Below are 16,266 nucleotides of genomic sequence, written 5' to 3' on the forward strand. Positions count from 1 at the left end.
TAATAGAGTTGGGGCATGCTGAAGCACTGTTATTTATAACTATTATACTCCTGTACTTCTTGTACATCATCTTAACACTTTGCTGAAATATAGGCTGAAATTCTGTCTTTTCAGCACTTTTCAGCAAGCATTACATAAAGATGCGACTGCTCTGGAGGATAGGGTCATAATTCAAAATGATCTGGACAAATTGGAGAAATGGTCTGAGGTAAACAGGATGAAGTTGAATAAAGACAAATGTAAAGTGCTTCACTTAGGAAGGAACAATCAGTTTCACACATACAGAATGGGAAGCGACTGTCTAGGAAGGAGTACGGCAGAAAGGGATCTAGGGGTTATAGTGGACCACAAGCTGAATATGAGTCAGCAGTGTGATGCTGTTGCAAAAAAAGCAAACATGATTCTGGGATGCATTAACGGATGTATTGTGAGCAAGACACGAGAAGCCATTCTTCCACTCTACTCTGCGCTGGTTAGGCCTCAGTTGGAGTATTGTGTCCAGTTCTGGGCACTGCATTTCAAGAAAGATGTGGAGAAATTGGAGAGGGTCCAGAGAAGAGCAACAAGAATGATTAAAGGTCTAGAGAACATGACCTATGAAGGAAGGCTGAAAGAATTGGGTTTGTTTAGTTTAGAAAAGAGAAGACTGAGAGGAGACATGACAGCCGTTTTCAGGTATCTAAAAGGGTGTCATAAGGAGGAAGGAGAAAATTTGCTCATCTTGGCCTCTGAGGATAGAACAAGAAGCAATGGGTTTAAACTGCAGCAAGGGAGGTTTAGGTTGGACATTAGGAAAAAGTTCCTAACTGTCAGGGTAGTCAAACACTGGAATAAACTGCCCAGGGAAGTTGTGGAATCCCCATCTCTGGAGATATTTAAGAGTAGGTTAGATAAATGTCTATCAGGGATGGTCTAGACAGTATTTGGTCCTGCCAGGGGGTTAGGTGACTGGACTTGATGACCTCTCGAGGCCCCTTCCAGGACTTCCTTCTATGATTCTATGATAAAATGAGGGTTAATATATATAAAATTGAGAAATAGATGTTAATAATTTCCAGTGAATTTCAGAGAGCATGCGAGCACATAATACAGTTTCTTAGTAAAACAAACATTTGATGAACAGAGAAAACATCAATACTATGAAAAACTGTAAATAGTATATGGAAAACTATGCTTAACTTTTAAACAAAAGCTATTAATAAATCTAGTGGTGCTCTTACATATAAGCTAATATAAGGTTTCAACATATCATTGTATATTTCTATATTTTAGCACAGACATATATGCACATTCCCTTCTGATCTTCTTTCAGCAATGATGGCTCAGTTTTTGTAGAGTGAACATAATATGTAGTTTATGGTGAAAATGGCAGCATCTCAATCTGGTCAGCAAACAAACAATCTAGAGAGCTCCGTCATTAGTAGCATTCTAGTCCTAGGGTTAATTAGCTGATTGGCACAATCAAAGCCTTTTGTTTGAAAGAAACAGGTCTCATTTGTTGGTGAGGCAGAAATCTGTAGCCAATATTCAAAGTGGTACAGGTACTTGGATCGTGAACCGTTAATAACTACTCTCTGAGAATGGTTATCCAGCCAGTTTTTCATCGACCTTATAGTAGCACCATCTAAGTTGTATTTGCCTAATTTATTGGTAAGAATATCATGTGAGACTCTATCAAATGCCTTAATAAAGTCTAGGTATACCACATCCACCACTTTTCCTTATCCACAAGACTCATTATCCTATCAAAGAAAGCTATCCGATTGGTTTGACGTGATTTGTTCTTTACAAATCCATGCTGGCTGTTCCCTATCACCTTATCTTCCAGGTGTTTGCAGATGAATTCCTTAATTACTTGCTTCATTATCTTTCCTGGCACAGAAGTTAAACTGATTGCTCTGTAGTTTCCAGGGTTGTTCTTATTTCCCTTTTTATAGATGGGCACTATATTTGCCCTTTCCAGTCTTTTGGAATCTCTCCTGTCTTCCATGATTTTTCAAAGATGATAGCTAACAGCTTAGATACCTCCTTTATCAGCTCTTTGAGTATTCTAGGATGCATTTAATCAGGCCCTGGTGAATTGCAAACATCTAACTTTTCTAAGTGGTTTTTAACTTGTTCTTCTTTTAGTTTATCTTCTAAACCTATCCTCTTCCCACTAGCATTCACTATGTTAGGCGTTCCTTCATCATCAGACTTCTTGGTGAAGCCCGAAACAAAGAAGTCATTAAGCATCTCTGCCATTTCCAAATTTCCTGTTACTGTTTCTCCCTACTCACTGAGCAGTGGGCCTACCCTCTCCTTGGACTTCCTCTTGACATTCTATAAATATATTAGAAGCTTGTTTTCCTTTATATCTGTAGCTAATTTGAGCTTGTTTTGTGCTTTTGCCTCTCTAATCCTGCCCATGGATACCTGTATTGTTTGCTTATGTTCATCCTTTCTAATTTGTCTTAGTTTCCATTTTTTATATGACTCCTTTTTTATTTTTAGATCATGCAAGTTCTCTTGGTTAAGCCAAGGTGGCCTTTTGCCATACTTTCTGTCTTTCCTATGCAGCGGAATAACTAGCTTTTGGGCCCTTAATAATGTTCCTTTGAAAAACTGCCAACTCTCTTCAGTTGTTTTTCCCCTAGGGTTGCTTCCCATTGAACCTTGCCTACCAGTTCTCTGAGCTTACCAGAATCTGCCTTCCTGAAATCTATTGTCTCTATTTTGCTGTTCTCCCTTCTACCATTCCTTAGAATCATGAACTCTATGATTTCATGATCACTTTCACTCAAGCTGCCTTCCACTTTCAAATTCTCAACCAGTTCCTCCCTATTTGGTAAAATCAAATCTAGAACAGCTTCCCCTCAATAGGTTTTCAACTTTCTGAAATAAGTCTTCAATGCAGTCCAAGAACTTATTGGATTGTCCAGTGGTCCCCAACCTTTTGAGGCTGCCAGGCGCCCAGGGGCGGGGCCACGCATGCGCCATGCGCCTGGGGGTGGGGGTGGCACCATACATGCGCCATGCACCTGGGACAGGGGCCGGGCATGCGCCGGGGACCTAGGGCACAAGAATGGCTTGGGCCAGCCCTGGTCGTTAGGTGGGCGCACATAAATGCCCTGGCGAGCGCCATGGCACCCGCAGGCACCGCCTTGGGGACCACTGGGATAGTCTGTACCCCACTGTGTTAGTTTCCCAACATATGTCTAGATAGTTGAAGTCCCCCATCACCACCAAATCCTGCGCTTTGGATGATTTTGTTAGCTGTTTAAAAAAAGCCTCATCTACCTCTTCCACCTGGGTAGGTGGCCTGTAGTAGACCCCTAGCATGACATCCCCCTTGTTTTTTACCCCTTTTAGCCTAACCCAGAGACTCTCAACACATCTGTCTCCTACATCCATCACAACCTCAGTCCAAGTGTATACATTTTTAACGTATAACGCAGCACCTCCTCCCATTTTCCCCACCTATTCTTCCTGAGTAAGCTGTTCCCATGTATACCAATATTCCAATCATGTGTATTATCCCACCAAGTTTCTGTGATACCAACGATGTCATAGTTGTGTTTATTTATTAGCACTTCAAGTTTTTCCTGCTTATTACCCATACTTCTTGCATTTGTATATAGGCACGAGGAGTAACGGTAGTTCGGAATAGGAACCTAGTCCGAACTACCTAGTTCGAGCCCCGTGTAGCCGCGCTGCACGGGGTTCGAAGCAGCGGGGATTTAAAAATGGCGGCTCCCCGCTTATGCTAATGAAGCCCGGGAAATTCAAATCCCGGGCTTCATTAGCAAGTGCGGTATGCATACATTACCCCGCTAGTTCGAACTAGCGGGGTAGTGTAGACATACCCTCTCTTAGCATGTCTGAAAATAGCCACAACCCATTTCTAGATTTCTAGATTAGGGATTTGGAATGGGTCCCATATGAAGAGAGATTAAAAAGACTTAGACTTTTCATCTTAGAAAAGAGGAGACTAAGGGTATTTCTACACTTGTAGGCATTCGAAATAGTCAATGAAGCGGAGATTTAAATATCCTGTGCTTCATTAGCATGATCTCGCCGGCAAGTTACTCCAATCAACAGCTGTTTCGAAAGTGAAAGTATGCGCCGGGACGCATTAGTTCGAACCAAACCCCTTGGTTCAAACTAACGTTACTCCTCAAAAAACTAGGATGCAAGTGTAGACATACCCAAAGAGTGCATATGATAGAGGGCTATAAAATCATTACTGGTGTGGAAAAAGCGAATAAGGAAAAGTTATTTACTTGTTCACATAATATAAGAACTAGGGATCACCAAATGAAATTAATAGGTAGCAGGTTTAAAACCAACAAAAGGAAATTTTTCTTCACTCAGCGAACAGTCAATCTGTGGAACTCCTTGCCAGAGGATGTGGTGAAGACTAGGACTTTAACAGGGTTCAAAAAAGAGCTAGATAAATTCACGAAGGTTAGGTCCATCAATGGCTACTAGCCAGGATGGGTAGGAATGGTGTCCTTAGCTTCTGTTTGTCTGGAAATGGATAACAGGAGAGGGATCACGTGATGATTACCTGTTGTGTTCACTTCTTCTGTGGCATCTGGCATTGGCCACTGTTGGCAAAGAGGATACTGGGCTAGATGGACCTTTGGTCTGACCCAGTATGGCCATTCTTATGTTATTTCCTGGCTCTTCTAACTGAATTTCCCTGCCTTGCTCTCTGTATATGTGTACAGAGACATGGAGTACTCTAACCAAAACTGAAGTCTTCTCTCACATTCTTTGAGCCAAACAAAAGTCAAATGAAACAATATAGAGCATGTGGGTTACACAGAACTAATGTTGTAGATTGATTATCACACCAGTTATGTTTGATAAATTAACTTTGCTTTGGCTTTGTGTCATCCTTGTAGCATTTAGCTGCATCACCATAGCACATCACACAGAATAATGTTTAGAGAAACTGAAGGAATAAGAAAAAACATGGAGTTTGTTATTACAAAGTAAAAGGGACTATAAGGAGGGCAAGGAAAACTGCAACTGTAATGGAAAGTTTCAACAGAAATCATGTATAAGCAATAAACTTTTAAAGTGCCTCCTATTACTTTATACATGGTTGAATAAAGAACCCTACATTATTTCATCAAGACTTTGCTAAAACAACAGAAGCACATTTCAGCCTCACTTAAACTTGCGCAATTGCACTGAAGTCAATGGGATTGCAAAGTGTAAGTCAAAGTGACATTTTTGTAATATTAAATATTTATTGATTTTCTGTACTAATACATGTACCGTACTAATGGATTATTTTATTCTCTTTGCACAATTTCTTTTTCTTTCAATATAATACAATATACTGCAATAGAGCTACATGGAAAAATATAAATAAAGTCAATTTTAGAAATACTACACAATAAAAGTAATTCAAAATCAAGAGAGGCAAAAGCAATGCTTACTCAACCACTTTGCACATTGTGGGCCAGACTGTCAAAAGTGCTTAATACCCGCAATCGGGGCTCAGCTCCCACTCAGGCATCTAAATAAAATCACTAGATTTTTAGAAGTGTTCCATACCCAGTAGTTCTATTGGTTTTTTTTTTGTTTCAATCAAAGTACTAGATTCTAAGCTCTTGAAAATCTGGCCCTCTGTATAAATGATTATCTATATCTTATAGTAATATGTTAAACTTTACATTCGACCAAACAAAGAAGACTATAAAAATGCAACATGTATGCAATGCAGCAGAGTCAAAAGGGGTGTTAGAAACTTCCCTTTTGCATTGTCTAACATTTTGTTGCTTCAGCTGTGCAATACAAGGGTTGCAAGAAAGTTTTGCATTTAATTTCTTAGGTTTTTGAAAGAAAGTAAAAAAAATCTTTCTGGAGCATAAAGAGATGATGTTCAAGCTTGCCAGAAATATTGACCTTTTGATAGCTATCAAAGAGAATATATTTGTTCCAAAGTTGGATTTTTTTAGGAAGTTAGAAGCATATGAGAGAAAAAGGACAACAAGGAAGCATTTTTCCAATGTTATAGTGGAGACTAGTAGGATCTTGCTATGATACATATGTGCACATAATATATTTCTCTCCTTTTTCTTAGTGAATTGTTAGTGGTGCACGTATGATAGATAGATAGAGAATGAGCTTGTGAAAAGTTCTAGATTGAACCCCTGCAGATTGAAGTCATTTGCTTACTCACATAACATGTACAGCTGGGTGGTGTCAATTCAAGGTTTCCTTACATTCACCTAACAATATGCCTCAAACCCTAACCTTCTATGGGTGAGAGGCTAATTCAGTTTCCATGGTTCACTGAGTCCTCCACTTGTCTAATAATGGCTTCCAACAAGATTGATAGTGAGTGTGACATGGACACTTGGGAAGTAGACTGCCACAACCAAATTTATTTCAACTAGAATATCAAATAGCCAACATTTATTTTCAGTTCTTGCTGACTGAGGCTGGGTTTGAGCTGGCAGACCAAAGGCAAAAAGGCTCTATAGATCATTATTAATCCCCTGCTTCATCCAATTTTCTCACCAAGTACAGCAATTTGAGCACTAGCACTTGATCTCATTCATTCAGTAGATGATTATTAAAGCTTTGGTCAGCTGCCTAACAAAAAAATGAAAAAAGAGCAGAAGCTGAGATCATAGTTTGGACATATGGAAATAATGTGATATTGTTTATAAACAAATAGGTAGCTTCAATAATAAAATCTCTGCAAACCATTCAGAGGATGTTACTGGAAAAAAACAAGGGAATTGCACAAGATGTACAGATTCATCGAATGTGATAGAAAGCATCTCTATTTCTTGCTTTGCCATGGGCATAACGAATGTATCAGCAACAGGATCTGCTGGGTTGTCTATAATAGCTAAAATTAAGAAGTCCATAGCAACATTCATGAAAAAAATGATTTTCAGCTGGGGACTGGATGACTCAGGGGATCAGATTATGGCTTGGGGTTGGGAACACGTTCTAAACACTTTCTACAATATTTATGTTGAAATTATTTAAAAAAAATTACTATGCCCTCTAATGCATTTTAAACCAGAGATAAGATTCATTAAATGCATTCATTCATACTGGTCTAAAGAAGTAGAAAAGGGGAAATGTATTTTTCCTATGATAAAGCACTAGAGAAGGGCCTGAACTGTAAAATTTCACTCTGCACCTGGATCTTTAATGCTTCACTATTTTATTTTAGGGTGGAGTTTGGATGTGGGGTTTAATTTAGTTATAAATACAGTGGCTATTGCAAAACTTAGATCCTGATCTGGAATTTTCCACAAGGTCTTGGATGATTGGATCCAACTGTTTTGTTCAAATTCATCTCTACAGCACATGTCCATTTGTAGGAAGTTTTCATGCATGTGTTTATATGTAATGTGCAATGATGGATGCTGTTGGGCTAATAATAGTTCTCTACATTCTTGTCAGCCTGTTATGCAAATGTCCTGTTGAATTTCCCCATCATGTGCCCATAGGGTGGTTTGTGGAAGACAGCTGTGAGCATTTGGTTTACTGTCAGCTCCTGGCTGGCCTAGGTCAGGCTCTAGTTTTGTTTTCATAGGCACTGAAGGGTTGTTTGTGCAGGAAGGAACTAATTCTATGGCTGACTTACCTATGAACAAACACAAAAAGAGTATAATTCACACTAGGATGGTTGGCTAATTAAAAAATATGAACAACTCTTTTTTCCGGTATGGTGGTTTGGAACAATCACAAGTATCTTCGTGCACTGAAGTTCTTACAAGGCTAACTTTCATAGCTTGAAGTTAGAAACCTGTCAATGGTAATGGCAGCTGGTCATGAACTTTTGGATTAAATGATTTTTCATTGGAAAATGCCAATTTGACAAAATTGCAAAATTTCACCGACAGGGGTCAGAAACTTTCTCAGTTCCAGAACAGAATTTGTGATCAAAATTAATAAGCATACTAGAGTTCTAGCCAATAGCCTTGTAAACAAGACACTCAGCTATGCTGAATGAGACCCAGCTTCAAATGCCTATTTTACCAGATTTAGAGGTGGGATTTCAACATGGTACTCCAACCTCAAACACAAAGCTATTTACTATTCTTAGGTTCTGTCATGGTTTTTCATAAAAATTAAAAAAAAAAATTCACTCAATGCAGCATTTCTGAAAAAATCAGGCCACTTATTTAGCTGCCTGAGTTGTGGCATAGGAGACTAATTAGTGCCAATTGAGATGCTAGTTTTGTGATGTGGAAACTAGCAAGTGAACTGAGACCATTAAGTCATGCACTATGGTGCTATAAATAATATTTTATGTAGACTGCCAAACACTTATTTGTTTATAATAATTTTAGTGACTCCTAGCAGATCAGATTTGAATCAGTGATCTACAGGTAATCAACTCTGTATCTTATTTCAGACAGTTTGTTATTTAAAATAAGGTAATTACTATGGGGTCTATTACAGCACTGTTACACTGATTTTTATTCTGTTGCCATTTCATTAATTTCAATAGAGTTATCCTGGTGTCAAACAGTTGTAATGAAGTAGAGAATCGGCCCACAGACTCGAATGAAGAGCTAGAAAACACCCTGCTATAATCTGAAATATTTTGAAATGTTGTAGTTACATTTCAAGGGTCTGATCCTGCAACCTTCCATGGCCCATTGACTTCAGCTTCAGGGTGAGGTCTCATAAGCTCCCACAAACTAATCAGAGATCTATTAGTCTTGGATAGAGAAAATGCGTGGGGTTCTGTTGAAACAAGGCTTAGTGATTCATGAGGTGAATCACATCGTTCAGAACCAATACCTCCGCTTGGTGCACTCAGCCAAAATGCAATTGGCAATACTATCTTTAAGTTGGGACATACAACCAAGCTGCTGCGTCTATTTTACTTCTTACTTTTGATCTCCTCTCAAACATTCCTCCCCAGCAACTGTTCTCCTCTCTTTGGAGATTCTTTTGGGGCAGGTTCTGAAACAACCTCTCCCTTTCTCAACCTCTAGAATGTCTCTCCCATGTGAGCATCTTTGCTTATTCTACCCCTACCAAAACCCCCTCTTTTGTTCTTCACTAAGAATCTATCAACCCAGTTTTCCTGCCCATTGGTTTCTACCATTAACACATTTTCCCTTTTAAATAGTTTTCTTTTCTTTAAAGAAAAAAGAAAGCTATAATAAAAAATTAAATGAAACCATAAAACCCCATTAGGGCAACATTCAGTACTGTATGACCTAGATCTACAGTCAGAGAAAATTCAGTATTAATGACGAATCTGCCTTGTTCAACTACTCCATGTCTAAGGCCAGGTATACACTAGACCTGGGATGTCAGCTTAAGGTTCATAACTCCAGCTATGTAAAATTTGTAGCTGGAATTGGCTTACCTTAAGCTGAGCTTGGTGCCATCCCCACAGGGGAAGGCTGATGGGAGCAAATGCTCCTCTTAGCTTTCCTTACTCATGACTATGAGGAATATAGCCACCGGCCAGAGCTGCCCTTATCAGTCGATTTATGGGTGCTAACTACACCCACTACATTGAACACCAGAAGGTCGACCTCCAGTGCGGTGAGTGAAGATGTGCCCTAATTATCACAACTCATGGGGCACCAGCCCACAAGTGTCTTTCTGCAGAAACAGAACTAAATTATTTTTGACTCATCAGTAAAGGCTCCTAGTTTAGTTTTCCTAAATAGTGATAGAGTTTTAGCATTTAGAAATAAAGACTCTGAAGAAAATTTGCCTGATGGCTATAATAACTTTAAAATAGGTCAAATCTAGACTGAAAGGTTTGAGTGCCCTATTAACTAAAAGTGAAGTCAACCAGATTTATCAAAAAACGTGACTAGAAATGCACATTTATAACTCACTGGACTGAGAATATTCAAAGATGAAGGTGAAAATTCTACTACCAGTATATCAGTCCTTAAACAATGATGTTGACAACTGAAATCAAGGTTCCCTTAAAGTTTATAGAAATGGATGGAGAAAAGTCAACAGATGGTGTTAATGTTAGTTCTCAAAGTAGGAGATATTTGGAATTAAAATTCTTCCAATTGTTATTTTGGGATACCTTTGAAAATATATACAAAAGCTAGCAGTGAATAGTACACAACCCTCCAAAAATGTTTCAGTTTTTCAAAAATGTTTTTCTTTTGCCCACACACCTAAATCCAGCCATATGATCTCTTCCCATCATTAATGTGTTACCTGCTTATATTAGATTAGATTCCATTTAGATTAGGAATTTATTATTATGTCTGTAACTACCAGCAGCACCTATGATACTATATAAATAGGTTCTATTCCAATAAAATCACAGGAAATAAAGCCATGGACCAGACCTCAATGTCACTTTAGTAATCAACAATGCAAATTGATCACACCGGTATTTAATTCTTAGAATACGGGCGTCAGTTGATTGGCAGTGGGAACAAATTTTCTGAAAAAGCTGATGTATCCATGAACAAAAAACACAATTCTTCCATAACTTAGTATAATTAGAAGCAGCACCTAAATTGTCCCCATTCTATGATAATAAGCAGGAGAATATACTGTGTAAAATCTATCAACAGTCATCTGATAAGTACATATTACTAGATTTTTTTCATATTTCTTTATATTCACTAACAGTAATTTTTTCAACATGACTCAGCTTTTGCCACATCAGTCCACAAGAGCTAATCCTCTCCTGAAAATAACTACCTCTTGCAGCACATACTACATCTAATATATGTTTTAAGAACAATTTGTTAGCACAATCCACTAGTCCAGCACAGAGTACGGTACTGTGATGAGGTAATACTTCTCTAATGCAATGAGTTTTTTCAGCTTTTTCTGAAGATATGTTTTTCTAATTGTGAGTTTTGTAAGTATACTATGTAGTTATAAAGTCATCTTCAGTTCTGACAAATTATTGTTGGATTTGTACTCCTTGAACAGTATGGATCTTTGAAGAAGTTCTCCTTTCTCTTGAATCTGCTTTACTACTCTTATCTTCTACTACAGCAGATTCTGTTGACTATTGTCAGCCCTTAAACACCACAGCATGAGAAGAATTCTGAATAAACCCAGAGAGGTCTCCTGTAAAAGACTTCTCAAATATGTACTTTTAGCAGTTTTTCTTCAGGCCTTTGCGGCCTTCTTTTAATCTGGGACAGAACCTCTTTTTCAAAAGAGACTCTTCTTTAAAAATAGTGTCATTCTTTTCCTCAGCATCTCTTCCAAGGTGCTTTGCTACAGTAAAATGAATTCTGCCACAGCAGAATTAGATGAACATCTAGCTTTTCTTAATTGCTCCCTATGTGCTGTGTTCATTGACAGTTTCCTTGACAGAGCTGGTCCTTTGGAGCCCTCTGCATTTATGTCAGTTTGTCTAACAAGAATGTTTCCATCTTGAGAATGAAAACCTAATATACTTGGACTGCTGAAGTGCTGAGTGGTCATTGTATAAATAAATAAATAAAATAATGCTATTGTAAAACTGTAGGCTATGATCAAGTATTTGTACATATAGAAGTGTAGATTACCAGTGTGAAAGGAAAAAAATGGCCTACTAGGTCCATTTCCAGTTTCTATGTTTCATAGAATTGGAGAACTGGAAGGGATCATGAGCGGTCTTCTAATCCAATTCCTTATACTCAAGGCATCTTTGACGAGTATCTGTCTAATTAACTCTAAAAAATTTCCAGCGATGGACATTCCATAATCTCCTTAGGAATTTTATTACAGTGCTTAACCACCCTGACAGGAAGTATTTTCTAATTGCCAACCTAAGCAGTCTTTGCTTCATTTTAAACTCATTGCTCCTTATTCTATCTTCAGAAGTTAAAGAAAACAATTTTTCTCTCTCCTTGTAACAAAACTATTATCATGACCTCACTCACTATTTTCTCTTCCCCAGATACAACAAACTCAGTTGTTTTCAGTCTTTCCTCAGAGGCCATCATCTGGATGGGACCTTATCTCTGGATTAGCTGAACCCTATAGAATGCATGAAACAGGGTAAGTGCATCTGATGATTCATCAAACTCTCTGGCTGACACATCAGGTTTAGGTAGGGTCAGGCTTATAAGTAACTCAGGTTTAGGGGTAACTAAAGTATGACTCATCGCAATATCCAAGAGGGCTAAGTTCAGTTGATTCTCTTGTTTCCTAACTTTTGAGAGCTTGACTTTTCAATTTTAATGATGTTCTTTTCATGTATGCTATTATATGTGTACGTAGAATAAATCAAAAGAATGACACCCTGAATTAGTGGAGAAATGGCAGGATCTTTCACTAGAAACTCATTTGTTTTGAAAATATTATGCATAATAGTTTATTTTCATGTTAACTATACTTCTGTACATTTCATTTGGCAACAGAAGAGATAAATTGGTAAGTCGTCAACAAAAGCTGTTTTCTTTCAATAAAACTATTCTTCTGCTGCTGGATGACTATTACCATGTGATTAAGAGTTTTATTAATTGTAAGGGCAACTGGAGGTTGTGTTTAAAACATTTTGAATGCACTTAAATCTATTAAGCTAACATAATTATTAAAAGAAATCCATCTAAGCTAAAGTCTAATGCTTGCAGAAACTTGGATAGCTATCACCATGTCATCTAGAACTTAGGTGTAAGCATTTTTGATGTACTTAAATCTATTAAACAAACATAGTTATTAAAAGAAACCCACTTATGCTAAAATCTAAATGCTTGGGGAAATTTATATTTTATTACACTAACACACACTCTCTCTGCACCCAGCAATAACAAAACCTGACAGCAGTTCAATAAAAAACCCATCTGAAATCCCTTTTTATGTTTTGCCTTCTATCAGAAAAAAAGCTACATTAAGAAATGGATGGAGCACCTGTTTCACAATTTTTAACCTGCAACAGGCTGACAACTAGGACACTTTTCAAAGATGTGTCTCTGCGTGTACATGTATATAAAGCCAGATAGGGGAAAGGTATATTTTAATGAAACTGTGACAAACTGAATAACAGCATTGCTGCTAGAAGAAGTCAATAGCACACGGACATTTAAAATCTGTAGTTTTGTTTACAATAAAATGATTATGAAATCAGACAATGTGATGCTCAAATCACCATCCCCCTGCAAACACTTACTATACAAATGTAACAATTTTTAAATTGGTTAGTATGCACTGCATAACCCATAGTATAACAGTTTAGTATGGAAGGACAGGGGATCAAAAGCAGCATTTTTGTGGCTGGCTGAATTGAGTTAATTTTTATTTAAATATTTGGTTTTTAACTGCTGCTGTGTGTAGTTTTCTAATTAAGTGTTATAACAACTACAAAATTGTTCAGCCATCTTTTTTACTATTATTTAAATTTAAAGAAAAATACAATTAAAAGAGTTCTATGGAGGAATTTTTTTATTCATTTCAAAAGTGTAATTAAAAAACTCCTTGATATTCTGAACCAAGGATTTATTGAATGAACCTTATTGTTTGGAAAACTTATTCAGTCAATAACTCCTTTAGCAGCTCAGCAAATGTTGGTTTATGAGGCAAATCAAATTAAAGTGGGTTAAAGACTTTCTAGAGAGCTGTATAAAAGATTTCCCAGCTACATCAGTAAACTGTTTATATGAAAAAGCATAACAAACTAGAAAGACTGAGGCAACAGCAGCTGTTGTCAACCAGAGCTAGCATCAGGAAGCCACACCTACTCCCACAGGATGCTAGGAGAAAGGGATTAAAACTTCCCTATCCCTGTCTCCATTGTCTTCCTGCTTTAAGAGATGCTAGGATAACTGTTTTTAAATCTTTTTCTCTCATTATGATGCAGTGCCATTCAGCTTCACTCACTCCAAAGAATCCTGAGAGAGGTTTAAAATTTGTTTGTGGCCTTATTCTTCACCTCTGTAAGCAAGCATTTTTGCTTTTCCTGAATATTTTGTCACTATTTCTTAACAACATTGACTCTTTTCCCCTTTGAACTTATAGAATGGTGTTTCTAAAATTTGTAGAAATTGAGCTCTGCTTTGAAAAGTAAAAAATCTAGAATTGATGTAAAAAGTTCCTTGTTAGTTGTCTCCCAATGATGTCTGAATCAAAACTGCTCTATTTACAAACACAACAATGATTTCCTAACTGTCTGCCCTGCAAGTTCCACCAGGAATCTGAAAATCACCTGTGTTTGTTTTAATTGTTCTCTACACATTCCTAGCAACAAAGATTCCAAAACAGAATGTATTCCCTGGATCTGTAAGAATCAGTGTGGCCTGATATTATTAGTGGGGATGCTGAAAGACATTAAATAAAACTGTAAACTCTGTAAATGTTAGAAACCGCTTCAAACTAGGAGGAGCTGATGCACCCCCAGCTCTCCTAATTCCAGCACCTATGACTTGATTGGGGGCAAACTTCTGCAGTTCTAACCCTAACCCTAACCCTGAAGAATCAAGGCCTTAAACCCTGAATCCCTAAATTATTAGAAAATCCCTGGAACAACAATATTCAGCTTAGCGAAGCCTGGGTTGAGTGCCTAGTATCTCTATATAGAATAATAGAGATGTAGCCGTGTTAGTCTAGTCTAGCTGAAACAAAAAACAGGACTATGTAGCACTTTAAAGACTAACAAGATGGCTTATTAGGTGATGATAATCTCTATATGATGCATAAGATGAGTGCCTAAGGAAGCAATTCACAAAAGCCAGTATGCTAGGCACAGAACTGCCTGAGTTAGCCAGTGGGAGACATTGATGTGGGTCCTAAATCTTTTAGAAGCACCTTACTTCCAGGATACAGGGAGATACCCATCTCTATTTCTGTTCCACACCCAGGAACACCTATCTTGGAATCAGGTAGCTTTTAAGTCATTCCTTGTGGGCATGAGACAGGCACCTACTTCTCTACACATGGCAGCAATGCCTATCTTTTTGCCCAGTGTCTAGAGTGCTTATCTGGAAAGTGGGAGAACCAGGTTCAACCCCCACCTCTGCTTAAGGGTAAGAAAAGATTTCAAGAAGGCTCTCCCACTCCTCTTAGAAGGGTTCACTAACTACTGAGTTATTGGCTAACTTAATGGTAGCCTCCTTCAATGTCTCCAGCTGAAGCTATTTAAGTGTGAATAAATACATGTAATTGGGTTAGTAAAAGAGCAAGTGAATATACAGATTGGTGGTTAAAAGTCACCCACCAGACAATGAAAGCCACTGGGTCTGTAATCTGCTCCAATGACTCTTTACTCATACAAAATGGAACAGCTTTAACAGGAGAAACTGAGGCAATCCCATATCGACTCTCCATAGTCACAGCATTCCCAAGAGATAGGAGACACCTGCTCAAATCATTTCTCCTACTTTGGGGAGGGATAATTGACCATTTCCAAGGGAAGTGTACTAACCTCTAAGCTAAAAGTTACAAAGTAGCATCACAGTATCCATACACTGCTAGGGCACTTCCCCCTGGCTGGTCTGGGGATTAGTTCATTCCAGGTCCAACCCTTCCTTATGTTGCTTGCTTCATCTTAAATAAAGATTTTCCTGTATTTATCTTACACCACTCTGCTCAAATTGACAGGAACAAAAAGTTTGCTTTATATCTGAGAAGAATTTTCTCATAAGCCTACCCTACATTAGAAAATTAGGTCAGTTTTACTCCATTCCTCAGGACTGTGAAAAATCCAAGTATTGAGAGGTATCTGTAAGCCAAGCTAAAGCTCTGCGTAGACGGTACTAGGTGGATGGAAGAATTCTTCTGTTGATGTAGCTATCTATTGCCTCTCAGGGCACATCTAGACTGCAAGCTTCTTTCGAAAGAACCTTTTTCGGTCAAGATCTTCCAAAAAATCTTCTTCAAAAGCGGATCAAAAATGTGATCTGCTTTTTCAAAAGAGATCGTCCACACTCATTAGACAAGGTCTTGCACGTAAGCTGTGATAACTATGGGTGGAATGGCCACTAGGGCACCTGTGCTTTTTCCTGGAGACCTCTTCTTTTGAAAAAATCTCCCTCTTCTATGTCCACATACATCTTTTTCCAAAAGAAATCTTTCAGAAAAGGCATTCTTCCTCATAGAATGAGGTTTACCAGTGTTGGAAAAACCTCTGTATTCTTTCAATTTTCTTTCAAAAGAACGCAATAATAGTGTGGACGTAAGTGAAGGGTTTTTTTTGAAAAATAGCCATTTTTTAAAAAAAACACCTTCAGTCTAGATGCACCCTCAGGGAGGCACATTATTTACACCAGTGGGAGAATCCATTGCACCAGAGTAAGTAAGTATTGGAGTTGCACCCCAGTAGCACTGTATGTGAAGACAAGCCATTAGAATTTACAACTACAGTAC

This window comes from Pelodiscus sinensis, chromosome 5 (assembly GCF_052426305.1).
Source record: "Pelodiscus sinensis isolate ZL-2025 chromosome 5, ASM5242630v1, whole genome shotgun sequence".
Taxonomy (NCBI): Eukaryota; Metazoa; Chordata; order Testudines; family Trionychidae; genus Pelodiscus; species Pelodiscus sinensis.